The sequence below is a fragment of the Callithrix jacchus genome, chromosome 16 (assembly GCF_049354715.1).
Source record: "Callithrix jacchus isolate 240 chromosome 16, calJac240_pri, whole genome shotgun sequence".
Classification (NCBI taxonomy): Eukaryota; Metazoa; Chordata; class Mammalia; order Primates; family Cebidae; genus Callithrix; species Callithrix jacchus.
In genome coordinates this window covers 67,354,622-67,372,655 of record NC_133517.1, presented here as the reverse complement: position 1 = coordinate 67,372,655, position 18,034 = coordinate 67,354,622, and the positions used below count along the sequence as shown (strand labels likewise).

The following is an 18,034-nucleotide window of genomic DNA, read 5'->3' as shown; positions in this document are numbered from 1 at the left end:
CCACTGTACTCCAGCCTGAGTGAGAGTGAGACTCCATCTAAAAAAAAAAAAAAAAAAAGCCGGGGGCAGGGGACCTCTGGGCTTGGTCTTGAAGCTAAGGGGAAAAGACCAAGAAGAAAACACAGAGGGCCAAAGGTTGGGGAGGATAGTGGGGGTGCTGTGACACACTGAGATTGTAAAAGACATCATACACCATGTTAGAAATTTGAACTTGCCTTCTAAAGAGAAGCTTCTAACCAAGGGAGACACATAATCAGACATGTGTTATATGAGGATCACTCTGACCACAGAGTCCAATATGGGCTACAGTGGTACAGAGAACAGAGGACCAGCAAACCAGTTAAGAGGCTGCTGTGGGGTCCAGGAGAGATAAGGAGAGTCTGCTGGAGGAAACTGGTAGTGAGGATGAAAAACAGACAACGGGTGCAGAATCTGCAAGTTCAATCTGGGGGAAGAGAAGAGTGGGGTTGTCAGGATGACCCAGAGGCTCCTGGCTTAGACAAACTGGACGGTGACACCATCTGATCCCAATACTTTTACACAATTTTCATTCCTCTTCTCTTCCAATCTTCATCCATGTAAATGCACATTGCTTTCAGCCAGGCACGGTTGCTCACACCTCTAATCCCAACAGTTTGGGAGGCTGATGCAGACCGATCACTTGAGGCCAGGAGTTCGATATCAGCCTGGCCAACATAGTGAAACCCTGTCTCTACTAAAAATACAAAAATTAGCCAGGCGTGATGGCACATGCTTGTATTCCCAGCTACTTATGAGGCTGAGGCACGAGAATCGCTTGAGCCCAGGAGGCAGAGATTTCAGTGAGCCAAGATCCCACCACCACACTCCAGCCTGGGCAATAGAGTGAGACTCCATCTCAAAAAAAAAAACATAATAATAAACAAATAAATGCACATTGCTTTCACTGGTATCTTCAGATATGTGTAACTCTTTCCTAATACTTTTTCATATTTCTACACAGTCAAATCTGTCACTTTAATGACTGCAGAGTATTTCATCATGCTGAAATAGCTCAGTTTCCTTCAGTTGCTAAAGGTCCACACCCTACATGCCTGGCTTACCCCTGAGACTGATTCGGCTTTGGGTATTTGGCAAGGGATGAGTTAAGCCTTTAGGGAAAAAGAGACTTTAGGCAAAAGGTGCTGGAGAAGTGTGGCCTCGAGGGCCAGGACAGCTCCAACTCTCCTGGGAGAGGCCTGGACAACTGCACTGCTGTATTGCATGTAGAAAATGCACAGCTATGGAAAAGAACCTGTCATCCACAGGGAGCCTGAGGTCTGATTCTCCACACAAGCTGGTTCTCATGTCCTAACCTCCCTAATTCATGTGTTCATTCATTTGTCATGTATTCACTCCCTCTACAAAGCATTCTTGTAAATGCAGAAAGCAACATGGCAAAGCTGACTCCACCTCTACGCTCTGGATGTAACCTGATTAGGCTTGAAACCTGCTCTACAACCTACACAAGTTATTCAACATCTGAAAGCCTCAGTTTCCCCCACAAGTTTGTTGTAGTGTTAACTCAGAAAAAAACTTGTAAAATGCTGGGAACTGAACCAGGTACAGACTAAGCTCAATAACTGTTATCAGTCTTGGTTTTCTCCTTACACTTTTTTGACTCCCACCACTGTATCTTGAGTTTCTTTTTTTCTATTTGTATTTATTTATTTTTTTGAGACAGTCTTGCTCTGTCGCCCCAGGCTGGAGGGCTGTGACGCGATCTCCACTCACTGCAACCTCCACCTCCCAGTTCAAGTGATTCTCCTGCCTCAGCCTCCTGAGTAGCTGGGATTACAGGCATGTGCCACCACACCTGGCTAATTTTTGTATTTTTCTTTTTTTGAGATGGAGTTTCGCTCTTGTTACCCAGGCTGGAGTGCAATGGCGTGACCTCAGCTCACCGCAACCTCCGCTTCCTGGGTTCAGGCAATTCTCCTGCCTCAGCCTCCTGAGTAGCTGGGATTACAGGCACGTGCCACCGTGCCCAGCTAATTTTTTGTATTTTTAGTAGAGATGGGGTTTCACCATGTTGACCAGGATGGTCTCGATCTCTTGACCTCGTGATCCACCCGCCTCGGCCTCCCAAAGTGCTGGGATTACCGGCATGCCACTGCACCCGGCACAATTTTTGTATTTTTAATTGAGATGGGGTTTTCCATGTTGGCCAGGTTGGTCTTAAACTCCTGACCTCAGGTGATCTGCCTGCCTTGGCCACCTGACCTCAGGTGATTCCCAAAGTGCTGAGAATACAGGTAAGAGCCACTGCGCCCAGCTGTACCTTGAGTTTCTGACCAAACCCACTGGGTAACCATTCAGGAGCTGGAGCTCAGAGCCTGAATCTTCCAGAGTGAACTAGGACCACCCACTTGATCTTCACTTCTTATCTGTGAAATGGGGATAAGAGTATCTACTTCACAGAATGTTGGGAAGCTCTCATAAAGACTGTATAAGAAAATACTTTCAAAGCTCCAAAACACGTCATTATTGACTGTTGCTGCTGCTAGAGATGTTTTGTTTTATTTTTCCCTTTAAAAAGGTCTGACCTCAGCATGAGTTCCCTGGATCGTAATTACTGGGTCAAAGGATCTGAACGTGTTTTTGGTTCCTGATTTGTTATTGCCCAGTTGTCTTTAGGGAAGACTCTATATTTTGCTGCCAGCTTTCACTCAAATACATCCTTCAATATGCTTAAGCACCTAGAGCAGAGTTTTTGTTGCCTCTGTATATAGTCTCACTCCTCAACTGAACATGGAGGGAGTTCTATCAACTAATTCTCTTTCTTTTCACAGGATGAATGAACACTGAATCCTTGAGGGAACATACAGCTTCCAAACATTTCTGCTGTAGTCAGGGACCGCAGTGTTGCCTTAGGGATGAGGACTGGATGACTATTTAACGAAGAAAGGGGAAGAGGACAGGGGACAGAGGCCTGAGAATCCCCTGGGAAGGGCTAGAAATTCATTCCGCATGGAAAGTGACATCAGAGCCACTATTCAAAAAGAACCCAAATAAGAAGGCAGCCAATCAAACCGACACCTTCCTGTTATTTAGCAAACATTAACCAATCTCACAGGAGCCATAAAGCTGTCCTTAGGGCTCTATTTCCCAACTTATAAGGTTTATCTATGAGCCTCCAATACGTTTGCAAACCTAATGTATTTCTGACAAGTGGAGCAACTCCAAGTCTCATTTCCCCAGCCCTTCAGGTGGTCTGCAGGAAGGAAAAAGGGTCCCACAGCCTCACACTGGCTATTCTTTATGTACCTTGAGTAGCTTTCCAGTCTCTTCATTTAGGTGTTTCTCTGCCTTCAGGTTCAAAGCGGTCCCCCCAGGCCAGGCGCAGTGGCTCAAGCCTGTAATCCCAGCACTTTGGGAGGCCGAGGCAGGTGGATCACGAGGTCAAGAGATCGAGACCATCCTCATCAACATGGTGAAACCCCGTCTCTACTAAAAATACAAAAAATTAGCTGGGCATGGTGGCACGTGCCTGTAATCCCAGCTACTCAGGAGGCTGAGGCAGGAGAATTGCCTGAACCCAGGAGGCGGAGCTTGCGGTGAGCCGAGATCGTGCCATTGCACTCCAGCCTGGGTAACAACAGCGAAACTCCGTCTCAAAAAAAAACAAAGCGATCTCCCCATCACCGTTCCAAAGGTGAACCCCACCTACCTTCACTCATTCCCTAACATGTCACTGGCGTTTTTCCTTCACAGCGCTTATCACAAACTCTAATTCTTTTAATTTTTTTGTATTTTTTTTTTTGAGATGGAATCTTGCTGTGTCACCCAGGCTGGCATTCAGTGGTGCAATCTCGGCTCACTGAAACCTCTGCCTCCCAGGTTCAAGAGCGATGCTCCTGCCTCAGCCTCCTGAGTAGCTGGAACTAGAGGCACACACCACCATGCCCAACTAATTTTTTCATATTTTTAGTAGAGATGGGGTTTCACCATGTTGGCCAAGCTGATCTCAAACTCCTGACTTCAAATGATTCTCCTGCCTTCCCAAAGTGTTGGGATTACAGGTATCAGCCACTGCGCCCAGCCTCTAATTATTTTAAATGTTGAGCTTAAAAATGTTTTAACTGGCTGGGTGCAGTGGTTCACACTTGTAATCCTAGCACTCTGGGAGGCCAGTGTGGGCAGATCACAAGGTCAGGAGTTCAAGACCAGGCTGGCCAGGCGTGGTGGCACACGCCTGTAGTTTTAGCTACTCAGGAGGCTAAGGTAGAAAAATAGCTTGAACCCAGGAAGCAGAGACTGCAGTGAGCCAAGATGGTGCCACTGCACTCCAGCCTGGGCGACAGAGTGAGTCTCCATCTCAAAAAAAAAAAAAAAAAAAAGTTTTAACTAAAAAAACCCCATACAGACAAACAAAAACCACCTCTCATTACAATGTCAGCTGTGACAGCAGAGATGAAGCTATCACTGTGCCCACTGCAGTTCCTGCCACAGTCCCCAGCCCCTAGGAGAGCCTCCCTAAATATGCTGAAAAAATGGATTTTTAAAAAAAGGGAGGATCTGAGCAGTAAATGAGGTGCCCAATGCACTATTCACCCTGAATATCTGAGTAATACATGTTGATGGCAGCAAAAAATGTGAAAATACATATGAGCAAATGAAAGAAAATATAAACACCCATGATCCAACCACCCACACCATGTGGACACCCTTCCAAATGTTTTTCCTGTCTATATCTATATATAGACAGCACATATTTTTATTAAAATGGTTCATTTAGTGAATTGTCATCTGCTGTCTTTCATCTCATAGTGTATCTTTATCAACCTTCCTTAACAAAGGAACTTCAGCCACATCACTATTAAAGACTATATAATACTCCACTGTGCAGCTAAACCATGAAGTATTGAATGAATCTGGAATTCAGCTGAGGGGAGGTCTCTTCAATTTCAATAAAGGTAAAATGCTTTATTCCAGCATTTCCCCCTTGCCAAGCTTCCCATTTTTTCCCTCTCTGTTTGTATTGCTTTCAAGCTGTATTTCTACAGAACTGCATTTCCCACCGCCCATTCACCACCTGGAGTTATTAGAGTCCTCATCAACTAGAAAAGCAAAATTGTTTGCAGCCGGAAAAGCTGACGTATGACGAAGCAAGGACGATGCCTTCAAGTTCAAATTGGGAATCTGCTGCTGATATAAGAAACAGAAATGAAGAGTGTGCTTTCTTGCCAAGATTTCAATAGGGAGAAGAGGAAAAGATTTTCTGCACGCCTTCACTTCTTCCCAAGCCCTACCCTCAAGGAGAGGTTTTTTTCCCAAGGGGGAGGCTGTTCCCCCATGCTCACTGATACTGTAAGCAGTTTTCAGACCAAGCCCATGGCTCCATTTACAGACTCACTGGCTGCAAAAAATAAAAAAAAACTCCAAGAGGGTATGCTCAGAAAGTGCCACCCCTTCCATGAATACTTCTTTCGGCCCATGGTGTGGTTCAGCAGCACGAAGTACCACTCACTTGACATATTTAGTTCTGACAATCCCATGCCTCCCATCAGGAAAAGGCACAGGTGCAGGAGGGCATCACCTGAAGGAAGGGACAAGATGCCACAAAATCACAGATGGCTCCAGAGGAACGGAAGGAAGAAAAATGGCTGGGTAGGCCATTCATTTCTGAGCTTCATCCTACTGTGACCCCAAAACTCAAGAGAGGTTAGTGAATCTCTGCTATTCTACCCACCTTACATAGCACACCATCAGAATTAGATGAAATCTTTGCTTATAGAAAAAGAGAATTCCAGCCAGGTGCAGTGGGTCACGCCTGTAATCCCAGGACTTTGGGAGGCTAAGGTGGGAGGATTGCTTGAGACCAGCCTGGGCAACATGAAGAGACCCTGTCTGTAGAAAAAAATTTTAAAACAAAGGAAAATTAGCCGAGCATGGTGGTGTGAGCCTGTGGTCTCATTTGCTTGGGAGACTGAGGCAGAATGATTGTTTTGGCCCACGAGGTCAAGAATGCCGTGGGTCGCGATTGCACTATTGCACTCCAGCCTGGGTGACTGGGTCAGACCCTGTCTGAAAGGAAAAGAAAAAGAATTCTTAATTGTGTCCAGAGTCATTAATTTATCAATGACATTTTAAAAGATTGATAAAGTATAATAATTTATCAATGCTGTTAAAATAAGATTTGTTGTGTGTTTTACAGAAACACTGTCATTAGAAGAAAAACAAAAGAATTTAATTGGAAATATAATGACAGAAGAAACTTTTACCGCCAATACTTCTGATCAATTGCTTAGTTTCTGCCAGTGTTATAGAAAGTGATTTCTACCCATTTATAATGCAATCCTTACAACATTATAAAAGAGACTTACTACCTCCCTGTTTTCAGATGAGAAAACAGAGGGACAAACAGTTCAAGTATTTTGCCATAGGTCACACACCTACTAGGCCGTGAACCAGGATTCTCACCCAAGTCTTAGCTGCCTGCTGTGCATAAATCATTCCAACGGCCTTGCTTCCCCATCCCTTTTTCCTTTCTGTAAACATTAACCAAATCCCGCAGTGTCAAGCTCCCCTTGAAATACTATACTACTCATCTATAAAACAGGCACAATTATCACCTACTTTAACAATTGCTGTCAATCGTGAGCATTGACTACAATAATAAGTAGAACTTAGGAAACTGCCAATTTGAACAGTCTTTGGTTATAGAAAGCAATAATTACATATGAAACATAATCTGTAAAAGATTGGTAAAACTTAAATATTTGGTAAACTTTTTTGGGGGGGGAGGATGGAGTCTCACTCTGTTGCCCAGGCCGGAGTACATTGGTGCGATCTTGGCTCACTGCAACCTCCATCTTCCAGGTTAAAGGGATTCTCCTGCCTCAGCTTCCTGAGTAACTGGGACTACAGACACATGCCACCACACCTGACGAATTTTTTGCATTTTTAATACAGACGGGGTTTCACCGCGTTAGCCAGGATGGACTCGATCTCCTAACCTCATGATCTGCCCACCTCAGCCTCCCAAAGTGTTGGGATTACAGGCGTGAGCCACTGTGCCTGGCTGGTAAAGTTTTAAATAAATGCATGTACCTGATTATCTTGGCTTTTGACATTTGCTTTTTTTTTTTTTAATTTGAGAGTTTGGGGGATTTTTTGTCGAAAGTTGTTGTTTTACTATTCACACACGTAAAGTTGTATATCATAGAAGCTGACCGTCAGACCCTGGGCTTGGTCAATCTTGAGTTTTAATCCCTTCATTTTCTCATCTATAAAATGAAGAAAGTGTCTGGGCATGGTGGCTCACGCCCGTAATCCCAGCACTTTGGAGGGCCAAGCAGGAGGTGGATCACCTGAGGTCAGGAGTTGGAGACCAGCCTGGCCAACATGGCAAAACCCCCGTCTCTACAAAAATACAAAAATTAGCTGGGCATGGTAGCGTGTGCCTATAATCCCAGCTGCTTGGGAGGCTGAGACAGGAGAATCTTTTGAACCCGGGAGGTGGAGGTTGCAGTGAGAAGACATCACACCACTGCACCAGCATGGGTGACGAGAGCAAAACTCTGTCTCAAAAAAAGAAAGAAAAAATGAAGAAACGAATGGTACTCATTGTCAGATGTAAATTATTTCATGTAAAGTGCTTAGCACAGGGAACAGAAAATTTAAGAGCACAATAAGTATTAGCATTTTCTATTATTTATTATGGCTTTTATTAATAGACTTGCTTTCATTAAGATGCTATTTAATAAAGCTGCAGCATTATTTGTAATAAAAACCAGACACAAATTAAATTTCCCACTCTAGGGAAATGGCATAGTAGGATTCTGAAAGAACCATCTTTAGAATTAATGCAAATCACTTTAATTAAAATGTAAGTCCTTGCTTTGCTACTTGGGGGCAGGCTGATTTTGGGCAAGTCATTTCTTTTCTCTGGCCCTGTTCTCTCACCTCAGAAACAAAGGGTTTGCTCTCAAGGACTCATATGTCCTCTCGTGATTTAAAGTTATATAGTCCTGGCCCGGCGCGGTGGCTCACGCCTATAATCCCAGCACTCTGGGAGGCAAGGCAGGCAGATCACTTGAGGCCAGAAGCTTGAGACCAGCCTGGCCAACATGGCAAAACCCCGTCTCTGCTAAAAACACAAAAATTAGCTGGGCATGGTGGCACGTGCCTGTAGTCCCAGTTACTCTGGAGGCTGGGGCAGGAGAATCACTGGAGGCTGAGGTGGGAGAATCTTGAGCCTGGGAGGCAGAAGTTGCAGTGAGCCGAGATTGTGCTACTGCACTCCAGCCTGGGCGACAGGGCAAGACTCTGTCTAGAAAATAAATAAATAAATAAAGCTATTTAGTCCTGAGGGTCTCAGTGAATTAAAATCCATCATCATCAAAGACAACATATAACTGAGTACATAAGAAAATGGTAGAAACAGGCCTGGCATGGTGGCTCATGCTTGTAATCCAAGCACTTTGGAGGCCAAGGTGGGAAAATCACCTGAGGTCGGGAGTTCAAGACCAGCCTGACCAACATGGTGAAACCCCATCTTTAAAAAAAAAAAAGAAAATGGTAGAAACACAAGAAACTATTTTATAAATTAACATTCCCAGTCTTCTTTAACCCTACTCTTTGTTTCCATAACACTTGTCACCTCCTAACATCGTTGGTATTATGTTTATTGTCTTTCTCCATGAACTAGACCTAAGCCCATGACAGCAGGAGTTTATGGCTGGTCTGTCCACTAATGCGTACCCAGCCCCTAGAACAATGTCTGGTATATACCAGGAGCTCAGTTAGCATTTGTTGATTTTTAAAATGTGAATATTAAGTTAAAAGAACAAAATATAAAACTACATATATCAGGCCCGGCATAGTGGCTCACACCTTGTAATCCCAGCACGTTGGGAGGTCAAGGCGGGTAGATCATGAGGTCAGGAGATTAAGACCATCCTGGCCAACAGAGTGAAACCCCGTCTTTACCAAAAACACGAAAAAAAAAAAAAAAAATTAGCCAGGCCTGGTGGTGCGCGCCTGTAGTCCCAGCTATTAGGGAGGCTGAGGCAGGGGAAACGCTGGAACCCAGGAGGCGGAGGTTGCAGTGAGCTGAAGTCGCGCCATTGCACTCCAGCCTGACAACAGAGCAAGACTCCATCTCAAAAAAAAAGTACAAAACTACATATATTATAAAATGCTAAATTACATTTATAATTATGTATATTACATGTATACATAGGTAGATAAATATGTAATAAAGTTACATATATAATAGAATGCAAAATTATGTACATAATTAATATAAAATATGTACCCCTATGGGGAATGGTAGAAAGGGTCAGAGAAGTTAAAACTCAATGATAACAGGATGAATGTGGGAATGAAATCATATCCTTTTTAATTTTCCTTTAATGTTTTGAACCATTTTATTTGTCCAAAAATATGGCATTTACAAAAGGAAGAGTGTGGACAGGAGAAAATGGAAAAGAAAAGGAAGCAGAACCGATCGAAGGAGAAACCTGACAGAGAAAATGAGGAAACACAGGAGGGGCGAAAGCAAACAGAAGACTCATGGCTGGTAGTTACTCTATTAATGGAAATAGAATCACACAGGCAGAAGGAAAAGTAGGTAATATGCAGATAAAGGGAAGACAATTTGCCTTGAACTTTTAATTACAAGCTAGTATCTATTAAACTATTCCTAGGTTGGCAGAATTTCCCCCATTAATTGGCTCAATCCACAGAAGCACTGGTAAATTTCAGCACAAAGGAACACTTGGAACTGATTCGTGTTACCATTCTCCTCCATTCTCAACCTTCTGTTGATCTGCTGCTTTGAAGGCAAAATGAACAAGGCCCACATTCTTTTTTTTTTTTTGAGATGGACTCTCACCCTGTTACCCAGGCTGGAGTGCAATGATGTGATCTCAGCTCACTGCATCCTCCGCCTCCCGGGTTCAAGTGATTCTTCTGCCTCAGCCTCCTGAGTAGTTGGAATTACAGGCGTGCACTACTATGCCTGGCTAATTTTCTGTACCTTTAGTAGAGATGGGGTTTCACCATGGCCCACATTCTAAGACCAAATGAAGTGCCACAGGCATCTTCATTAGGCGGTTGATGCATCAACCATTCCATCTAGGGCCACCTACTTAGGGGAACACAGAGTGTAGGAAACAGACTTCTCTTCCAGGAGATAAAAGGCATACTACTTACTCCAATACAAAGCAACACACAACTGCCAAATAAATGGCATGGACGGTATCAATACATCCTGTAAAATAAACGGGCTAGAAGCATTCCCTCCAGCTTTGGAAGGTCAGGGGAGACGGAGCAGGGAGATGAAGGACTTGTCCTGCACTTTATCCAGTAACAGGGACCTGTTCATTAGCTGACTCTTGACCCGTTCACCTGGTCCCAACTTGTACTCAAGATCGCTTGCTGCTCTTAATGCCTCCAGCCCCTAACTGCTTGCCTGGGCTCCTCATCATGGCCATGCATTTACCGTTTTGAGCAAACCAGGTCAGATCCCCTGTGCAGGTGCTCTCAACCTCTTTGCTTCTTGTTTACAGCACACACCATCACTGTAATTGTATGGTTATTGAACACTGTGAGCTCCGGGAGGGTACCGGCCACACAGTTTTGTCATGACTGTATCCCCAGTGAGAGCATGGAGCCTGCACAAGGCATGAACTCAACAGCTGTAGCTGGTCAAGGAGATGACACTGGCCCAGCCTGAATCAGCACAGGCCTGTCTTAACACTACTGTGAATCCCTAGCATGGCCACAGAGCTGGAACCAGGGAATCAGATAAGCAAGACAAGGAGGTAAGATTTAACCCTGCCCAGAATTAGCCTAAATGATCAGGTCGCTAGTGTGTAACGTAGTATTTGAAATACAGAGATTTAGACAGAATGATGGGGAAAAGTCAAACATGAACTAAAACTCTGAAAGAGCTGAGGTTCTCATAGTCACTTTTTGAGGCTACAGAAGTAAAGATAACCAATATGGTCCAAGTTAAGAAGAGGTGTAACTGGTTTAGCAAGCTTCCGCTCTAAAATCCTGGTGCCGATTTCATGTTGGAACACAGGTTTAATGAGAATGCATACCTCTCCCCAATGCGTAATTCACAGAAGAGGGCAAAGGGGAGAATGTTACCTTGCCCAAGCTCTGGTCTAACCTCAATCTACAGACTTGGAGAAAATGTCTATCATCTCAGTACTTATTTAAATTTTTAATTTTTTTTTTTTTTTTTTGGCAGACTCTCACGCTGTCACCCAGGCTGGAGTGCAGTGGTGCAATCTTAGCTCACTGCAGCCTCTGCCTCCCAGGTTCAAGCGATTCTCCTGCCTTAGCCTCCCGAGTAGCTGGAATTCCAGGTGCCTGGCACAATGCCCAGCTAATTTTTATATTTTTAGTAGAGATAGGGTTTTACCATGTTGGCCAGGCTGGTCTCGAACTCCTGATCTCAGGTGATCTGCACACCTCAGCCTCCCAAAGTGCTGGGATTACATGCTTGAGCCACCACACCTGCCCTAGCTTCTTAATTTAATAGGCCATTTGGACTTAATAAGTGCCTGGGCATCAGAGTTTCTGGATGAAATCAACTAATTTTAGAAACGGAAGAAACTTTGGAATTCACCTTCAACCTAACACTTTTATGAAAATACAGGGCCCAGGTGGTTATGGAACTTGTCCAGGGCACAATCCCCTAGTCATGAACTCTAGACCCCAGGGAAGATCACAGGGGTTTATGTCTATACTGTCTTTATTTCCAAAGATTATTCTATATCACTGAGGCATCAATAAAGTCCTGTGCAATAGCTATACTAATAAGCAGTGTACAACATTTGGTATGGTATCTGGTGTAATCTTTCAGGGTAAAAGTAGGTCAATTAGGCTCAGCGCAGTGGTTCATACCTATAATTCTCCCAGCACTTTGGGAGGCTGAGGCAGATGAACCATAAGGTCAAGAGATTGAGACCATCCCGACCAACATGGTGAAACACCGTCTCTACTAAAAATACAAAAATTAACTGGGCATGGTGGTGCGTGCCTGTAGTCCCAGCTACTCGGGAGGCTGAGGCAGGAGAATCGCTTGAACCTGGGAGGCGGAGGTTGCAGTGAGCCGCGATTGCACCACTGTACTCCAGCCTGGCAACAGAGCGAGACTCTGTCTCAAAAAAAAAAAAAAAGTAGGTCAATTAATTGGTGTCCTTATTCGGCCCTCATTACACACAACACACAAATCTCCTCCACTATTGCAAAAATGTTAGAAGATGTATGTGCTACAGACAGGTGCAGTGGCTCACACCTGTAATCCCAGCACTTTGAGACCAAGGCAGGCAAAACATTTGAGTTCAGGAATTCAAGACAAGCCTGGCCAACATAGTGAAACCCAGTCTCTACTAAAAATATAAAATTCGGCAGGCGTGGTGGCACAGACTTGTAGTCCCAGCTACTTGGGAGGCTGAGGCAGGAAAATTGCTTGAACCCGGGAGGTGGAGGTTGCAGTAAGCCAAGATCACTACACTCCAGCCTGGGTGACAGAATGAACTCCGTGTCAAAAAAAAAAAAAAAAAAAAAAACAAGAAAGAAAGAAAAAAGATATATGTGCTGCATGATGAAGAAATAAGTAGAAATGCAGGCTTTATGAGATTTCCCAATCAGCCATAGTAGCAAGGAATGGTATCTTTCTCAGTCATAATGCTAATCTGATTACAAAGTTCATGTAAATACTGTTTCTTGCTGTTCCACCTTTCTCTATGCTGTTCCTTTGCTGGAAACACTTTTCACAACACTCCCATATTTCCCAGCCAAACTCCTACCTACATGTAAAGGCTCCCCTCAGAAATCTCTGCAGACTTCAGAAATCTATAGAGATGTTAGAGAAGCATTTCAAGGTAACTTACTTCCTCATTTTACCTTATGGTAAAATGCCCTACTTACCTCTTACAAACCTTCTATGGTGTATCAAAAAGACTAACAACAGTAGGAGGTTTGCATAGCACTGTGTATTCTGCTGAGAAAAGTGCTACAAAACACAAGGTAGCATTTTATTAATTTATCAAATATGATTCCTTGAGACACATACAAAGTGGTTTTGATGGATGACCCAACCAACCCAAGATTAATAGCCTGGTTTACTGCGCTCTTCTCTCTTTCCAAGCCGCAAGCCGAAATAAACTATCCTCAATTTATCACGTTGCAAAATGTCCCTCTGAACACTGATGCCTGAATCCACTGTGGTTATTAAGAGGATGGCTGCATCCATCAGGACGGGATAGGTTATGCTGTGGTAACAAAGAAACCCTGAATCTCAGCCCTAAGGATGACCACAATGGTCCCTCTGGGGTCAAGAAGGTAAGCCCAGCAACCCCATGTTACTCATTTTCACCTGACAATCTGGTAAGCCAACTCTGGGGTTGACATCAGTTTGAAAGATATGACCCTCAGCCAGGCACGGTGGCTCATGCCTGTAATCCCAGCACTTTGGGAAGCTGAGGCAGGCGGATCACCTGAGGTTGGGAGTTTGAGACCAGCCTGACCAACATGGAGAAAGCCCATCTCTATTAAAAAAAATACAAAATTAGCCAGGCATGGTGGTACATGCCTGTAATCCCAGCTACTTGGGAGGCTGAGGCAGGAGAATTGCCAGAACCCAGAAGGCAGAGGTTGCAGTGAGTCAAGATGGCGCCATTGCACTCCAGCCTGGACAACAAGAGCAAAACTCCGTCTCAAGAAAAAAAGATATGACCCTCTCCTTTCCTTCTCCAACAACCTACAAAATTGTCTAATGGAGTGCAGTGAGAATCAGAAGTGATCATCTTTGTAAAACACCCAGGATACTGCCTGGCATATAGCTAGCAGCCAGTAAATGATAATGATGGCTACTCCCACTGTCACTACCATTATGCCCACTCCTCCTCAAATAATCATGATCATCATGATATTATTATAATTCTCACAGAGCAGTGATTCCTGAACTTAACTTGTCCTGAACATTAGAATCACCTGGAGAGCTTAAGAAAACTTCCCATCCCCAGAGTCTATGAAGTAATTCATCTAGTGTATGGCCTGAGGCTTGGGATTTTAAAAGATTGCCAGGTGATTCCAATGTGTAGACAAGTTTGGAAACCAGTTTCAAGAGGCAGCAAGATTCATATATACACATACATGTCTTTGCGTGCACACGTGCGCACACATACAGCTGCTCCCAAGTTCCATGAATCGTGCTCCCTCTATGACAGTAGTGGTTACGTGACTTAGGGTGAGCTGGGTTATGGTGTGGTAACAAAGCCCCTACATTTCATCCCTAATGAAAACCAATTGGTCACCCCTGCAGGGTCACAATGAGCCCAGAGCCCTGTTTTTCAGGTCATTACTTGACATTTAAGCCTTTTCTTTCTTTTCTTTTCTCTTTCTTTTTCTTTCTTTCTCTCTCTCTCTCCTTCCCTCCTTCCTTCCTTCCTTTCTCTCGTGCTCTCTTTCTCTCTTTCTTTCTTTCCTTCAAAAGGCTCTTGCTCTGTCACCCAGGCTGGAGTGCAGTAGCATCACCTCCAGGGCACTGGTGAAGCTCCCGCTTCAGACTCCCAAGTAGCTAGGACTACAGGCATACACCGTTATGCCTGGCTATTTTTTTTCTTTTCTATTATTATTATTGATGCTAGGTCAGTCGCAGCAACATAGCAATACCCTTGAGTTCAGGAGTTCAATACCCTCGCTATGTTTCTAGGACTGATCTCAAACTCCTGGGCTCAAGCAGTCCTCCCAGCACAACTTCCCTAGGTGCAGAGATTACAGGCATGAGCTCTGTGCATGGCCTAAGCCTCTTCATTTCATCCCCAGAACTTTCTCATGTTCTGTTTACTCCTACTTCATACCTTTTCCCAAGTCCAGTTAAAGTTTGCTTGGCCCAGAGTAAATCAGTGCCCATAGATCACACCAATGTGGACAGACTTCGGGGAAATCTGCTTAGAGGAAGGCCACTAAAGGCAATTTGCACTTATGGCTGTGCTTTGCTCACTTCTCTGTCCCCAAGACTTAAAACACTGTACATACTGTGCTAGAAATGTGGATAGATAAATCAATTATCATCAGTAATAACCTGGGAAAAAAGCAGACATAAGAACTCAAAAAGCACAGTACCTAAGCTGAAAACCTTATTCATCAACTTGTCACCCAGACTGTTACTTTGAAACCACCATTTGCTTTCAAAGTTTTTTATTGCCAGGCACAGTGGCTCATGCCTGTAATCCCAGCACCTTGGGAGGCCGAGGCGGGCAGATTACTTGAAGTCAGGTGTTCAAGACCAGCCTGGCCAACATGGTGAAACCCCATCTCTACTAAAAATACAAAAAATTAGCCGAGCATGGTGGCACACGCCTATAATCTCAGCTACTTGGGAGGCTGAGGAATGAGAATCGCTTGAACCCAGGAGACAGAGGTTGTAGTGAACCGAGATCATGCCACTGCCCTCCAGCTTGAGCAATAGAGTGAGATTCTGTCTCTGAAAAAAAAAATTATTAATTTCTCCCCGGATGAAACTGTATCTGCCTGGATGGAATGGAAGTAGGTGAGGTTGGGGGACCTATGAACAAATGAGAGCCTTTCCACTGGGCAGTGAAGTGCAGCGCACGCACACTGTGGGCAGGAGCGGCATGAACACATTCTGCACCAGCACACAAACGACTTTCGGCAAATCGACTTCCTGATCTGTCGGATGTTACATCTCTGCAGAGCCTGGAGAAAGCCCGAAAACCCAGCTTGTTTGCCCTCATTTTGGCAGTTTAATTTAGGAATCACACTGGCTTTACATAAACTCTTTACCAAAAAAACTGTATTCTGTATTTTGAAGGCACAAGTTAACTGTGGGCCCAAGGGAAGGAAGCATTGTACACAATTACATAATAGCTACTCTATTACTTTAAAACCTAATGGCAGCCTCAGGCAGAAAAGTCAAAAGGAGAGAGAAACCATTTCTGTAAAATTATCTGATGCAATCATCTCTTTGGAGACATTGTCAGTTGACAATGGTTCTGCTTTTTCTCTTGAACTCATTCAATTTCTGTTATTTACCTCAACCTGGAAGAAGAGTTTTCCTCCCATCTACAGCTAGTTTAAAAAAAAAAAAAAAAGGCCAGCAGAGGTGGCTCATGCCTGTAATCCCAGCACTTTGGGAGGCTGAAGCAAGTGGATCACGAGGTCAGGATATTGAGACCAACCTGGCTAACATGGTGAAACCCCGTCTCTACTAAAAATACAAAAAATCAGCCAGGCGCAGTGGCACGTGCCTGTAGTCCCAGGAGGCGGAGGCAGGAGAATCGCTTGAACCAGGGAGTTGGAGGTTGCGGTGAGCCAAGATCATGCCACGGCGCTCCAGCCTGGGCGACAGAGCGAGACTCTGTTTCAAAAAAAAAAAAAAGAGGCAGGCAGGATTCCTCTAACAAAAGCTTGAAATGAAAAGCAGTAACTACTCCCAAGACTCTGTTTATGCAGAAGAGTCATTCAACAAACCTTTTTAAGGTCTCTATTAATGATTTATTTTCTCTACCACAATCACAAAAAAGCAGAGGAAGTAGTGTGGAAGCCACAGCCACAGCCACGCCCCGCCTGCTTCCTAGGTGTGTGCGGCGTGTGACCGCTGGCAAGCAACCCAGCTCTCTGAACTTGCTTCCTCATCTGTAAACTGGAAATATTTATTTCTTTGACAGGGATATTATGAGACTTAACTCTGAAAAATGTATGTTGAGTACCTAGCATTCAATTAAAGCTAGGTAAATGCCCTTCTCAGGAAGCTCACTAGAGAAGGTGAGTTTCTGGTCCAGTGTGATGACTCACGCCTGTAATCCCAGCACTTCAGGAGGCTGAGGTAGGAGGATTGCTTGAACCCAGGAGTTTAAGACTGGGAAACTTAGCAAGAACCCATCTCTGTTATTAATATTTCTAAAAATAAGAAAAAGATGAGTGTCTAATAAGAGATGATGCTTTCACTCATATTTGTATGCCAATCCTAGCACACTGCCCACTAAGAGGGTGTGATCACCTCTTTGTCAACATCTACTCCACTCCTCCCCCATGGAGACACATCCTTCAGTCAAACACACCTCACCTCCAATTCCAAGGACAGGTCCTGAATGGTCTAAGCCAATCAGTGTTATCCCATTTCCCCTGCCACCACAATTAGTTGAAAAATGAATGCATGTCCTGAAATGATCCAATCAGGACGAAGCTCAGGAAGTTTGTTGAGTGACTCTAGAGAGATGGTAGCTCTTCTCTCTTACCACTTTGAAGGAAGTCAACCTGAGAACAGAGCAGACAGAAGTACAGAGCTGGGAGGATCACAAAGAAATGTCAGCAGAGCCCTGACCTATCCTCCCTCTCCACTTTCTGGTTGTGTGAACCACTTAACCACTTTTATCAATTATCCCATTTGAACTGGGACTTCTGTCACTTGCAATTCAAAGCACCTAACTGATACATCCTGGTGCATGGCTGAATAAATCACTGAATGAAAGATTGTGTACTTCCAATTATTTAACTCAGACTTTAAGTTCCCTGGCAGCAGAAACCCTGGTCAATCATGGTCACCCAGGGCCTACCAGTTCCCGTACCTAGGCCCTCCATAAGTACTTCTTTAGATAAATACATGAAATGAAACTTAACTCACAGTTAGGCACAGTGGCTCACTCCTGTAATCCCAGTACTTTGGGAGGCCAAGGTGGGCAGATCACCTGAGGTCAGGAGTTCAAGATCAGCCTGGCCAACATGGTGAAACCTCATCTCTACTAAAAATACAAAAATTAGTTGGGTATGATAGCAGGCACCTGTAATCCCAGCTACTTGGGAAGCTGAAGCAGGGGAATTGCTTGAACCCAGGAGGCAGAGGTTGTAGTGAGCCAAGATCACGCCACTGCACTGCAGCCTGGTGACAGAGCAAGACTCTCAAGAAAAAAAAAAAAGGCAGGCATGATGGCTCAGCCTGTAATCCCAGCACTTTGGGAGGCTGAGGGGGGCGGATCAGAAGACTGAGACCAACCTGACCAACATGATAAAACACTGTCTCTACTAA

The 18,034-nt window shown here is 44.3% G+C and overlaps 1 protein-coding gene across 42 annotated transcripts in view; it reads right to left on the bottom strand.

Moving 5' to 3' along the window:
- CYRIB (CYFIP related Rac1 interactor B) overlaps positions 1 to 18,034 on the bottom strand; it is a 201,422-nt gene that overhangs the window by 100,797 nt on the left and 82,591 nt on the right. For 11 of the 42 annotated variants that reach the window (XM_078353186.1, XM_054246690.2, XM_078353212.1 and 8 more), the window contains exon 3: positions 17,075 to 17,265. The exons of the other annotated variants lie outside the window; for them this stretch is intronic. The gene's annotated coding sequence lies outside the window, so the exon portion shown is untranslated. The remainder of the gene's footprint in view (positions 1 to 17,074; positions 17,266 to 18,034) is intronic. 42 annotated transcript variants of the gene reach the window in all.